The sequence below is a fragment of the Saimiri boliviensis genome, chromosome 2 (assembly GCF_048565385.1).
Source record: "Saimiri boliviensis isolate mSaiBol1 chromosome 2, mSaiBol1.pri, whole genome shotgun sequence".
Lineage (NCBI taxonomy): Eukaryota > Metazoa > Chordata > Mammalia > Primates > Cebidae > Saimiri > Saimiri boliviensis.
Window position 1 is genome coordinate 145336807 of NC_133450.1, and position 14720 is coordinate 145351526.

The following is a 14720-nucleotide window of genomic DNA, read 5'->3' on the forward strand; positions in this document are numbered from 1 at the left end:
ACAATCAGTCAAATATACAAAAATATATGTACAGATTTTAACTTTCATGTTAATTTTAGAAACAATCAACATTGGGTTTTATTTAAAATTATGGTACATTTCAGAGAGTAAAATAATATACAGATGTAAGAATGATTATGTTATATTTGGGTGATGGATACAGTAGAAGCTCAGCCCCCACCATTATGCAATATAGCCATGTAACAAACATGCCCATGAACCTCCTAATCTTTTTTTAAAAAATCATCCCTTAAAAAAGGATGTTAATCTATATTTAATATAGAAAGATATCTACAACATATCATTTGAGAAAATCTAATTTAAAAGTTTTTTGAATAAATCATTCTGTTTTTCTTTCCTTTTTAAAAGTGGTTTTGTTTTTCTGTTTTAGTTTTTAGACAGAGTCTCACTTTGTTGCTCAGACTGGAGTACAGTGGCACAATCTCGGCTCACTACAACCTATACCTCCCAGGTTCAAGTGATTCGCCTGCCTCAGTCTCCTGAGTAGCTGGGATTACAGGTCCATCTAATCTTTGTAATTTTAGTAGAAACAGGGTGTTGCCATGTTGCCCAGGCAGGTCTCATCCTGGCCTCAAGCGATCTGCCTGCCTTGGCCTCCCAAAGTTCTGGGATTACAGGCCTGAGCCACAGCGCATGGCCAAAAGTGTTTATTATATTAACATATATATATGTTAAAATATATATATATAAAACATAGATACATGTATATATAAGATTTGCCATTGTAACCACTTTTAATTGTACAATTCAATGACATTAATTACATTCATAATGTTGTGCAACTACTATTCTATTTCTAAAACTTTTTTATCTTTTTTTTTTTTTAGAAAACCTAGGTTTATTTGTTAAGCTATTACAAAAACAAAACAATTACCATTTGAAGTACTTTGAGGACTTCATCCCAGACTCACTTGTTCTGTTACAGAAACTAACCTCAAAGGTTGGAAATTAAAGGATGTAACCTAAGAGGTTATAACAGAGCAGACTGGTAAAACATGGTGCAAGGAGCTCTCTCTTTCCCACCCAGTCTACCTACACCACGCTCCTGTGCATTTGTACCACACAGATACATCTGCTAGCTTACAGAAGATGGATACAGATACGGTGAAGGCAGGAATTACAGGCCTACTCAGAGGGTAGCCAGACACAGAAAGTTTTGGGGTAAATAATAAACTATAAATACCCTCTTGGTTAAGTTAATTCATCAAGTTAATAAAGGTCAAATTATCTATCTTCTGCTGGTGACAACTCGTCTCAATGTAGTCTGTCTCAAGAAAGAACTGGTTCAGGTTGGGTTTTGGAAAAGGAAAAAAGACTTTCATCAACTTCGCTCCAGAGTGGAAGAGGCACCGAGTTCTCTCCTACAGTTAGGAGCAGAATCTTAAACCTGCAGATATCATTTTCAGTGATCGACATCTGCATCCTCAAATTGTCCAGCAACTGTTGGTGTGGTATCCACCTCCATACCATCTTCATAATCTCTTATTGAACCTTCTGTCCTGACCCCAGCCATATTATACTGGCTGCTCACAGACTGAGAAAGCATTCCTTCTAATCTCTCCAATGTGGCTTGGCCTTCTGCTGTCAGATGGGATAATCCTTCTTCATAGGTGTAAAATGTAGGGATGTCCCCCTGTCCTTGTTCATGTGCTTCCACATCATATTCTTCTCCATCGTAGTCATCTGAATCCTCATCCTCAGGATCTGGATGCAAGGCCTGGCATTCACACATTGCAGTGAACATTGCCTCCAATGCTGATTTATCACTAGGCACAAATCTAAATTCAGTAATAGGTTCAACATCTTCATCACTGTCTTCCTCCTCTTCATCAGCAACAGATTCTTTTGATTCTTCTTCAAATTTGGCATTCACCATAACATACAAGTGCTCTCCTAGACAGTCACTTCTGTCCCTGGACAATGCATGTAAGCTAATCGTGGGGTATTCCAGTGAGAATCCTAATCCGGAGCCATCTAACCAAGACAGGCAGCTCTCAGCGATGTAAAGGGTACGGTGCCAAGGCCCTTCCCGTTCAGCACAGCCTTGGTGTCCAGCTACTGCCGCAGGAGCCCCTCCGCCGGCCCAGGCGGCGGGAAACTTTTAAGAAAGCTCATGGCAGCAGGGAATGCAGCAACACAGGTCCTGAGGGAGTTGGGGCACAGCAATGCTTGCACAGCACCGCCCGCCCCGGAAAAGCAAAACTTTTTTATCTTAAACAGAAACTCTGTACTCATTTAACAATAACTCCACATTTCTCTCTCTCCAACCCACTCCATGGTAATCTCTAATCTACTTTCTCTATGAATTTGCCTATTCTAGATATTTCCTGTATGTTAAATCACGCAATATTTATCCTGTGTCTGGCTTATTTCATTTAGAATAATGCTTTCAAGGTTTATCTGTGTTGCAGCATGTATTAATCAGGGTTCTTCAGACAGACAGACCAATAGTAAGTAGGTAGGTAGGTGGGTGGGTGGGTGGATATGTAGGTAGGTATATAGATAGACACACAGACAGTCCATGATAGGCCTTCTGTAAGCTGGAGAAACAGGAAAATCAGCAGCCTGGCTCAGTCCAAGTCTGAAAGCCTCAGAACCAGCGAAGCTGCTGATGCAAGTCTCAGAGTCCAAAAGCCAGAGAACTGATATCCAAGGGCAGGAAAATAAGGGTGTCCTAGCTTCAGAAAAGAGAGCGAGCGAGCGAGCGAGCAAATTCACCCTTCCTCTGCCTTTTTGTTCTATCTGAGCTATCAGCTGATTAACTGGTGACTGCCCACACTGAGGGCAGATCTTCCTTACTTAGCCTGATTCAAATGCCAGTCTCATTTGGAAACATTCTTACAGACACACCCCAAAATAATGCTTTACCAGCTATCTGAGTATCTCTCAATCCGGTCAAATTGACACCTAAAATTAACCATCATATTACATATATCTGAACTTCCCTCCTTCTTATGGTGGAATAATATTCCATTGTATGTATAGACCACGTATTGTTTCTTCTTTCACTTGTTGATGGTCACCTTGTGAACAATGCTGCAATGAACACTGGTGTACACACAACTGTTTGAGTCTCCATTTTCATTGTTTGGGGTAAATAACCTAGGAATGGAACTGCTGGGTCATGTGGCAATTCTATGTTCAACTTTTTGAGGAACTGCTAAGTTGTTCTCTGTAGCAGCTGCTCTGTTTTACATCCCCACCAGCAATGTATGAGGGCTCCAATTTCTCCACATCCTCACCACACTTGCCATTTTCCTTTAGTATTTTTATTTTTTATTATAGCCATCTTAGATGTAAGTAGTATTTCACTGAGGCTTTTATTGACATCTCCCTAGTGACTAATAATGTTGATGACATTTTTTGTGTGCTTATTGGCAATTTATATATTTTCTTTGGAGAAATGCTTAAGTCCTTTGTGCATTTTAAAATTTTAATTGGGTTTTGTGCCTTTCTGTTGTTGCAGGGGTTCTTTATATATTCTGGATATTAAACTCATCAGACATATTATTCACAAATATTTTCTCCCATTCTGTAGGAAGCCTTTCACTTTCTTAATAGTGTCCTTTGATGCACAAAAGCCTTCAGTTTTGATGAAGTGCCATTTATCAATGTTCTTTTGATATCATAGCTAAGAGATCACTGCCTAATCCAAGATCATGAAGGTTTATTCTTATGCCGTCTTCTAGAACTTTATAGTTTAACTCCTCCTATTTAAGCCATGACTCATCTTGATTTAATTTTTATATATAGTTATGAAGTCAGCATAGTTTTTACCATCTTAAAAGGTTTTATAAGCACCTACATAATACACTCAGTTTTGCCTCTTGACACATGAAGCCTAAAATATTTATCATCTGGCCCTTTACAGGAAAAGTTTGCCAATCTCTGTCGCCAGGTGCAGTCCTTGCAAATAGAGTGCTGAATAAATGTTTAACGAACAGATTTATTCAACAAATATTTATGAATTTTCTACAAGGCAGTTACCAAAGTATTATACGGAGAAGAAGGGGTTTCAAAGTTAAATGATAACTCATTAAAGCCCTTATTAAACTTATTACATCTAAGCAGCAATTAATTATACCTAGCTGAAAAGAAGCCAAATAGTGTGGATTGCAAATGCTTCTGTACGAAGGTCAATCTTGAATGGTGACAAAAACTGACATAAGAACTACCTCAATTGTTTTGAGAGTAAGATGCATAATAAATTTGGAAAGATACATGCCATAATGTGCACACACATGCACACAAATACGTCTCCTTTTCTTTGGTCAATTCTAAAGAAATTAATAGAGATGATGAGCCACTAAAGCCAACAGGAACTGCTGTCACAGGAGAAGGAAAAACATTTGCAACACAGAGCAAGTCATCCTTCACCCCTTTTTGATAATAAAGTTTGGCTTGCATAGGCAGCAAGAGTGCACACCATCTTTGGATCCAAGAATTTAAATTACAATGCTTTTGCGGCAAGAATCTGTCTTCCTCATGACAGACCTCTGGAAGAGACCCAGTTGTCCCTGTTTACAAATGGGGAAGGAATATAGTTTACATTTCAGCCTCTCTTAGTGGAAAAATTATCAACAATGCAAAATTGGAATCATTTTTTCTCCCTTAATACTTTGGACTCTGTATGAGTGGCTCCCCAAATCTGTCAAGAAATGCCCCCCTCTTTTTTTAGAGAGACAGAATCTTGCTTTGTGACCAAGGCTGGAGTGTAGTGGCACAATCATAGCTCACTGTGGCTTTGACCTTCTAGGTTCTAGTGATCCTCCCACCTCAGCCTCCCAAGTAGCTAGGACTACCGGTATGTGCCACCACACTCAGCTAATTTTTTAAAAAGTTTTATTTTTGTAGAAATGGGGATCTCACTATGTTGCCCAGGCTGGTCTCAAACTCTTGGCCTCAAACAATCCTTCCTCTCACCTCAGCCTCCCAAAGTGCTCGGTTTATAGGCATGAGCCACCACACCTAGCAAAGAAATCCTTTGACTAGTATATCAGGTGGAGATTGAGTTTGAGTACAAGGAATAGATAAACAATAACTTAAACTGAAGGCTTCATTTTACTTGTGTAAGTTAGGCCTGGATGCAGGCAGTTGGAAGCTTCTTTAGACCCCTTCTCTACAGCTATCCACAGCATGTGGTCTGATGCCTCAGAGTCACAAAAAACTCCTCCATCTCCACATGTCTCTGTGCCAAGAAGAAAGAAGGAAAAGGGGAAAATGCATATGCCAGGTGCATCTGTGCTCTTTTCTAGAATCTTCCTCCCCCCCCCTTTATTTCCATTGTATTCACTCGACCCTGTCACATGGCAATTCCTAATTCAAAAAACATTGAAAATGTAGTTTTGTAGTTAAGTACAAATTGAGGACTTCTAAGTTGAGAAAAAGAGAAAATGGATATTGCATCCTAAGAGTATTTGCTGCAAGTAACCATGTGATTTGCAAAACCCAGTGCCACACACCCATCCTCTAGTTACTATCTTAAATTGGTACTTGACAAACTCTCACATGCACATGAATCACCTAAGAATCTCATTAAAATGCAGATTTTGATTCAATAAATCTGCAGTTTTATGTTACTAGGGTCTGCTGACCACACTTCGAATAGTAATTGCTTAAATCACTGGATCTTCTAATCAGTCAGAAAAGAAATCAGCTGATTTGTTTTTGGTTCTTTTTGTTTTGAGATGGAGTCTTGTTCTGTCTCCCAGGCTGGAGTGCGTGGCATACTCTCGGTTCTCGGCTCACTGCAATCTCCGCCACACAGGTTCAAGTGATTCTCCTGCTTCAATCTCCTGAGCAGCCGGGATTAAAAGCGTGTGCCACCACACCCGGCTAGTTTTTGTATTTTTAGTAGACACGGGGTTTCACCATGTTGGCCAGGCTGGTCTCAAATTCCTGACCTCAGGTGATTTGCGCACCTTAGCCTCCCAAAGTGCTGGGATTACAGGTGTAAACCGCTGCACCTGGCCTTTCAACATTTTAATGTGTGATTTAAAATTTTAAACACATGATTAAATAAAAAGAGCCCAAATGACCCTTAATGTTCTTGCAAATATTTTAAAACTGAAATCAAATACTGAGGAAACCATCAAGTAAGTAGAAACTGTGGGACATCGTACAAGTGGCCTGAATTTTCGGGGGGAAAAAAAAGTCAATGGCATGACAAAAAACAAAAGGCAGGAGGACTGTTCTAGATTAGAAACTGAGAATATAACAACCAAATCAGGAGTATAAACCTCGATCATATCCTGGATTAAAATAATAAATAGCTATAAAAGATATTTTTGAGACAACTTGGTATATTTGACTATGGATTGTACACTAAGTTATATTATAGAATTTTACATTTCCCAGTGTAATAATATCATGTGTTTATAAGAGAATGCACTTATTTTAGACAGTGTTGGTTGATTAGAGGAGAAGAGCCATGATGTTTACAACTTACTTTCAAATAGTTTAGAGAATTCATATTTTCAGAGAGTAAAACAATAAAGCAAATATGGGGGAAGTTAACAACTGGTGAAACTACGTAGAGTTTACAACTGTTCATTGTATTGTTATTTCAAATTGTCTGTATGTTTGAAAAGCCTCCAAATAAAAGGTAGGGGAAACCTTAGAGTTGTAGCACATAGGGAAACTAATTTTTCTTTCGAAGTATTTTGGGAAATGAACGTTACCAAGGAATGTGTTACACACGAGCATACTCATCAATAAAATGTCTCTAATAGAGAAAAAACTCTCTACTGCAAAGAGCTTCCCTTCACCGTGACCCCTGAGTCTGTGGGGCACATCACAGTATTAGGGTGTGTCATCGTGAGTGTATTGATAGACCCGTCTCCCTGACAGGACTGGAAGTTCCATCAGGAAAGAGTGCAAGTCCTCCCCATCTCTCTGACCCCAGCTGTAGCTTCTAATAAACATTTGTGAAAGATGGAATGATACGATTGGTTGACAGTTGTCAAACGGTAGTTTTGGAAGACAGCCTTAAAACCAAACTCAGTAGTTGAAATCAGAAATAATCCTGGACTCGGTTGCATGCTACTGGAGAAAAGCTTGTGTCCACCTGCCCGGCTCAGCTGCTTGTATGCTGGCTGGCGTCATTAAACTTGTCAGACTTGTTTGTGCTGGCAAGCAGGTCATTGGAGACAGTTCCTCATGAGGCACTTAGCGACTTCAGGGTCCCATGCAGTGCATTACACACAAAATGAACAAAGAGCCAAAGAAAATAAAGGTAGTGGCCAGAGGGAAACCATATCACTCTTCTAAATAATCATCCAAACAGAAACAAAAACCACTTGCACTGAACAGCCATCTTTTAGTGATTATGTAATCATTCACCAAGATGTCTTTGCTCTCTAAATTTTACCAAGCAGGCACTACAATGTTGGACATGATTAGCAGGATTCTTATATCTTAAAATTTTATTTTTCTGACAAGTTGGCTCTGAATAGTCAACTGATGCCATATTAAAGAGAGACAGCTTATAAAAATAACCGGTTCAGGAGAACATTAACAAAGATTCTATGTCCTCACAAAATTCTGTAAGTTTGCTGCATCTCAATAGTTTATGAATACACACACTAAAAAAAAAAAACCCAAAACTATTTGACCACAGATCCTTACGTAGTAACTGAAGACACAATCAAGATCATCTGGAAAGGAAAGATTTGGCAGAATGTCAAACCAAAACAGGATCCCCACACCAACACCGAAAGACCCATTTGCTCATTTATATTCAGTGTAACTACTGCCCGGTCTATGTTCAGCTTATTTTTGTGACAAACCGGAGAGAATCAGATGGCCATTTACCTTTATTCTTTCTTGCAGAAGTTAATAAAGTAGGTAGTGAAATATCAGGGCACTGTGAAATAATAAAAACTAGACTCCAGGGTATTATATTTTTCCTATCCACTAACACTTCTTCATGGGTCAGGTTCATTAGCCACAGTTTTTTTTTTTTTTTTTTTTTTTTTTTTTTTTTTTGTAGACAGAGTGTCCCTCTGTCGCCCAGGCTGGAGAGCAATGGCACAATCCCGGCTCACTGCAACCTCCGCCTCCCAGGTTCAAGCAATTCTCTTGCCTCAGCCTCCTGAGTCCCTGATATTACAGGCACACACCACCACACCTGGCTAGTTTTGTCTTTTTAGTAGGGACGGGGTTTTGCCATGTTGACCAGACTGATCTCAAACTCCTCAAGTGATCCACCCACGTTGGCCTCTCAAAGTGCTAGAATTGCAAGCGTGATGAGCCACCGCGCCCGGCCTAGCCATGATTCTTTTGATTGCAAATGTCAGAAACTCAATCTACGCTGGCTTAAACAAACAAGAAAATGTCTTGGCTCAGTTACCTGGGAATGTGGTGTTCAAATCAGGGGCCGAATCAGGAGATGACTGCCCTCCTCATTCTCCTTCTCTTGGCTTGGATCTTTGTCGGTGCCACACTCAGGTAGAACTGTTTCGTGTATTTGCAAAGATGACCAGGAGCAGCCCCCAGGTTACTTCATGTTTTAAACTAGAAAGCCTAAAGAAAGGAGGGCACGGGCCAAGCACGGTAGCTCACGTCTGTATTTGGGAAGCCGAGGTGGGCGAATCACCTGAAGTCAGGAGTTCGAGACCAGCCTGACCAACATGGAGAAACCTCGTCTCTACTAAAAATACAAAAAGTTAGCCAGGTGTGGTGGCACGTGCCTGTAATCCCAGCTACTCGGAGGTTGCGGTGAGCTGAGATTGTGCTGCTGCACTCCAGCCTGGGCAACAAGAGTAAGAATCCATCAAAAAAAAAAAAAAAAAAAAATTAGCTGGGCATGGTGCAGGTGCCTGTTAATTCCAGCACCATGGCACTCCAGCCTGGGCAACAAGAACGAAACTCTGTCTTAAAAAAAAAAAGAAAAAGAAAAAGAAAGAAAGAAAAGAAAAGAAGACACATTCTTTCTGAGGGCTGCAGGAAGTTTCAGGAAGGATTCTCGTTAGCAGGCCCGAGTTAAACTCTGTGCCAAACAGATGGAGTTTTCTGATTGGCCAGGCCTGGGTCATGTGCACACCTCTGAACCAATCTCTATGGCTGAGAAGATTGAATACTCTGATTGGCCAGCCCTAGGTCACGTGCTTTTCCCTCAAAGCAATATCAGTCCCCTACAAACCACAGGGATGGAACTATATTTTCACAGACTGAAGGATGGCTGCCTCTCAAAGGGATGCTGGGTAGACAATCTTGTCTTTCACTCAAGAGTATCTCCTACTTTTTCTTGGACTGCAAATTACTACAATGATTAAACATTGTTCAGTGCAGATTCAAAGTTAAACAGCCAGCATGATTCTCAGGAAGACGATGTGAATCCATTTTGAACACAAACTACAGTTGAGGTGCCTGGACTCCTATAGAAAAGTGAAATAATTCTAAATGGATAGTAATGATACCTGTACCCAGATTCATTTATGTATTCATTTCTTCATTTTAGGCAGCATAGCATAGTGCGGGAGAGTGTAGGCTCTGATACCAGATTCGAGTTCGAATCTCATTTCTATCATCTTCCAGTCCTCTGAGTATGACATGTAACCTCCTCCTTCAGTTTCCTCATTTGCAAAATCAGAAATTAACAGCACATAGCATGTAGTTCTGTTGTGAGGGTTATATCAGTTCAGCTCAGTAAAGTGCTTAAGCACAGTTCCTGGTACCTGGTAAGTACTCAATAAATGTTGTTTGTGTTCATTCAACAAATTTAGTATCTATCTTCCATATGTTTGGTGGCATAGATTCCCATGACAATGGGAAAGATGTGAAAAATGTTATTCCTGCTCAGAGGGAAACTTAGAGTATTTGTTGGAAAAAAAACTCCGAATATATCACATTGCAGGGTGATGCATTACTTATCATGATTGCCACAGAGTCCAGAGGGAGAAACTCAGATTATGAGGAACCTATTCTGGGGATGATTTAATTTGTAAGACCTGGGAGCATGAGTAAGATTTATAGGCCACGTGAAGTAAAAAGGCACACTGGCAAAGTGTTATCTGTTGATGAGGGCATCAGCATCACCTGTGAAGTTCTAGAAACGCAAAACCTTGGGCCCTACCTAGGATAACTAGCCATCTGTGCTTGCCCGGGGTGCTGGGCTTCTGATGCTAAAACTGAAAAAAATCCCAGGTAGACTGAGATTTGTTGGTCACCATGGGCTTTAGAGCTGCTGACTCAGAATGTCTAGAGTCCAGCCCAGAAATCTGTGCTTTGACCAGCCTTTCAGGTGATACTTAGACAACGTTTCCGAGGCCCTGTTCTAGAGGAAAACATAGTTCAAGCAAAGGCTGGGAGCAAGGAGAGCTGAATAAACTGCGCAGCCTGGTCCTTCATTCTCGACAGCTGGCTCCGGGTTTCTGTTACAGTGGGAAACAAGACTGGGGCAGTGGCTGTTTTGTAGTGGAGGCTTCTGCCTCTGGTTGGGCAAAGGGGGCAGTGGGAGGAGAAAATTCTGCGGCTACTTTTCACCTCAGTTGATCTGCCTTAGCCCCCATCACAGCATGGGGGTGGGGAGAGAGGATGGGGAGGAGGGGCGGAAAAAGGGAGGCCCCTGCAGGGCTGCAGGCCTTGGGCCTTGCTCAGCCTGTCCTGCTGCTTTGAGACAGGACTCAATTCCTTCAGCATCGTGGAAACAACACTGTAAGCAACCTTAAGGCCAGGCCTTCCCTTTTTTGATAGGTTTACGTCAACGCAGTGTTGAGACTCAGAAATGGATGCCCCAGAGTATGGTGCTTCGTACATGATCAACTGCAAAAGGAGCCTCAAGCTCTGTCTGATCACCACCCATCTCCCACTGTTTCCCCAAAACGTAGTATTCTGTGGAGTTCCTCATCTGCTTCAAGTCCAGGCCGACCAAAGATGAAAACAATTACCTTTGGTCCCTCCCAGAGTTTTCATTAACCGAACACACTTCGCAGGAAGGAAGACTAAAGTCTGTCAACAAACCTGGACAGACTTTTGTCACAAACGATCGTCCACTCTGCAGGCCCAACAGACGTTGTCCCAGACCATTACATGTTCTTCAAGCCCGTTAATGTCTCCCTGATAATCATTTATCGCCCCTCAGCGGAATTCCTCTTCTCTTTCTTCTCATAACCTGTTTTGTCGGGATCCAAACCCCCATTCTTTCTGTTACCTCAAGCTGGGATGTAAGCTTCTGGATCCCATCGAGGAATGGAGTCTTCATTCTAAAGGTGCCCGTGCCGCGGAAAACTATGATCAAATGAATTTACATGACTTTTCTCCAATTAATCTGCCCTTTGTGAGTTGAATTTTCAGTGAAACTTCAGAGGCAAAAGGAATGTTCCCTTGGCCTTCACAACAGAAGGAATAAACTTGCTTTTCCTCTCTCCACATTCTTCTTAAGAGTCTCAAGTTGCTTAGTCCAGGGTTTCTCAATCTCAGCACTGCTGACATTTAGGGCTGGATAACCCTTGGTTGTGTGTTGGGGGCTGCCCTAGGAATTGCAGGATGGTTAGCAGCAACCCTGGTCTCTACTCCTTGTATTCTAGCAGCACTCTCTTCCCTGGTTGTAACAACCAAAAATATCTCCAGGTGTTGCCAGATAGCCCCTGAGGGGTGGTTGAGAACCACTGCCAAACTTCAGGAGAAAGAGTGTGGCTCTATTTGCGCAGCACAAAGGGTTTCTGAAACTTCATTTTGGGTATAATATTTTCTTCACAACAACCCAATGAGATAAGCATTACCCATTTTTTTTTTTTTTTTTTTTTTTTTTTTTTTTTTTTTTTTTTTTTGAGACGGAGTTTCGCTCTTGTTACCCAGGCTGGAGTGCAATGGCGCGATCTCGGCTCGCCGCAACCTCCGCCTCCTGGGTTCAAGCAATTCTCCTGCCTCAGCCTCCTGAGTAGCTGGGATTACAGGCACGCACCACCATGCCCAGCTAATTTTTAGTATTTTTAGTAGAGACGGGGTTTCACCATGTTGACCGGGATGGTCTCGATCTCTCGACCTCGTGATCCACCCGCCTCGGCCTCCCAAAGTGCTGGGATTACAGGCTTGAGCCACCGCGCCCGGCCGCATTACCCATTTATTAATTCAAAAATGTCTATTGAGCACTAGCGGGGTGCTTCCTGAAAGCCCTTGAGCATATGGATTCTGCAGAGCTTAAAAGCAAGACCATCCTTAAACTTCTCAGTCCCAAGAACCAAGAAATTCCATTTTTAACTTTAGTCAGTTTGTATTCAGTCTTTGTTACTTGCAATCAACATATCCTGGGAAACACAGGCAGGGTCTTATCTCCACAAATTGGGGTCAGAAGGGATTTTTCTTTTTCCTGGCTATTATATAATATAGTATAAAACAGGTAAATAGAAAATCACAAATCCCATATTACTAACCTTTCTGAGACTTAACTTACTGTTGAGAATTGATCCTAAAAAAAAAAAAAAAAAAAAAAAGAGAGACAGAGAGAGAGAATTGGTTCTGAACAGTTTGGTGGTACAATTTTAGGATCATCTGGCCTCCCCAATCTAGATCCTAGGGATACAGTAGTGAATAAGATAATCAGTCCTTCCTCCTATAAAAATCACCTTATTTTTCTGGTGGGGGAAGATAATAAAGGAAGAAAACAAGAGAAATCAGATGGTGACAAATGCAACATGAAAATACAAGAGTATTTTCTGGGTAATATCAAGTTGATGGAGAATGGCTACTTTAGGCCAAATGGTCAGGGAAGCCCACACCTAGGAAGTCACCAGTAAGTCACATTTATGTTGAAACCTACATAACAAGTAAAAACCAAATATTTCACCATCTGGAGAAAGCATGATTCAGGCAGCCAAGCAGGTAGCGTAAAGGTCCTGAGAGGCATTCAAAGAAAAAAGATTCAAGTGTGACTAGAGTGGAGAGTGTTGGAATATGAAGTTACAGAGATAGGGAATAGCCCTGTCGTGAAGTTACAGAGATAGGGAATAGCCCTGTCGTGAAGTTACAGAGATAGGGAATAGCCCTGTCATGTAGGGCCTCATAGTCTAGAATAAGGAGACTTTTGTTTTTAATTCTCTGATGAAATCTATAGGATAATTTTTGTTTTTTTGAGACAGTCTTGCTCTGTCACCCAGGCTGGAGTGCAGTGGTGAGATCATAGCTCATGGCAGCCTTGATCCAGGCTCAAGCGATCCTCCCACCTCAGCCTCCAGAGTAGCTGGAACTACAGGTGCACACCACCACACCTGGCTAATATAGACAAATATATTAGACAAATTCTATGTCACTCAGGCTGGCCTCCAACTCCTGAGCTCAGGGGATCCTCCTGCCTCAGCCTCCTAAAGTACTGGGATTACAGGTGCTTGGCCTATAAGAGAATTTTAATGTAGGTAATTCTGGGCTATGTTTGGGGATTTTCAAAGCTCCTTCTGGGTGTCCTGTCCTGCGATGGGTAGATTTTAGAGGATCAAAACAAAAATATTGCCTTTGTCCAGGTCAGGCATGCTGGTGGCTTTTTCAGAAGTGGTGGCAGCAAAAACAGGAATGAACATACCTGGGTAGCCACATGCGATATAGCAAGAGACAACCCAGGAACCCTCAAAACTAAAATGTTCATTACATCCCCAGAGGTGCTCAGTGCAAAAGCTGCACACGATGGTTCCAAAATAAATTCAGGATGCAGTTTAAAGGAAGTGTCTATAATTGCTAGATTAGGTGGAGAAGTAATTAGATATTGGTGGTGCTGAGATGGAAAAGCAAGCAGAAAGATAAGTTTTGGAAAACAAATGCAGAGTTTTGCTTTGCACTTGTTACACTAAGGTGCCCATTAGACATCTAAGCCAACATGTCAAAAAGGTAATTGAAGTTAGCATTAAAGTTAAGATTTGAAATTTAGGGAAGAAGTCATTGATAAGTGATATCATTTATCATGGAAGAATGTCTGAACACATCTAAGAGTTTGATAACACTGAGAGGTGATATATCCTATTAGACATCAAAACATTCCATAAAACCCCTGCTTTAAGATGGTATTGGTGCTCTGGGAGGCTGAGGTGGTTGGATCATGAGGTCAAGAGATCAAGACCATCGTGGCCAACATGGTGAAACTCTGTCTCTACTAAAAATACAAAAATTAGCTGGACATGGTGGCACGTGCCTGTAGTCCCAGCTACTAGGGAGGCTGAGGCAGGAGAATCACTTGAACCTGGGAGGCAGAGGTTGCAGTGAGCTGAGATCAGGTGCCACTGCACTTCAGCCAGGACAACAAGAGGGAAACTCCATCTCAAAAAGAAAAAAGACAGTATTGATAGAAGACTAGACAGACTAGATAGTACCTCAGTGAAACTGTATAGGCGCAAAGAAATGTATCTCAGTCAGTATGCGAGTGTAATATATGGCAAAAATTGAAACTTAATTCAATGGGAAAAAGGATGGAATGTTCAATAAATAATGTTGGCACAACTGATTACCCACTTGGAAGAAAATAAAACCTGTCTCTTATACATTTTATTAAAATGAACAGATTAAATAATTAAATGTGAAAAACAAAATAATAAAAGTGCTTGCAAGAAGATCTATGATACTGCACGTTCCATCTAGAAATAGGGAAACCTTCTTTCAAAGACTGAAACTCTGGAAGTTATGCAAGAAAATAGAAGTATTTGGCTGTGTAAAAATCAAATATTTTATCTGGGAAAGATTTCATTAAAAATGATAAGGGAGAAACAATATATTTG

At 41.1% G+C, this 14720-nt stretch overlaps 1 pseudogene; it reads right to left on the reverse strand.

Moving 5' to 3' along the window:
• Positions 1-1025: 1025 nt before the first annotated feature.
• LOC101043362 (methylosome subunit pICln pseudogene) lies at positions 1026-2202 on the reverse strand (annotated as a pseudogene).
• Between the last annotated feature and the right edge of the window lie 12518 nt (positions 2203-14720).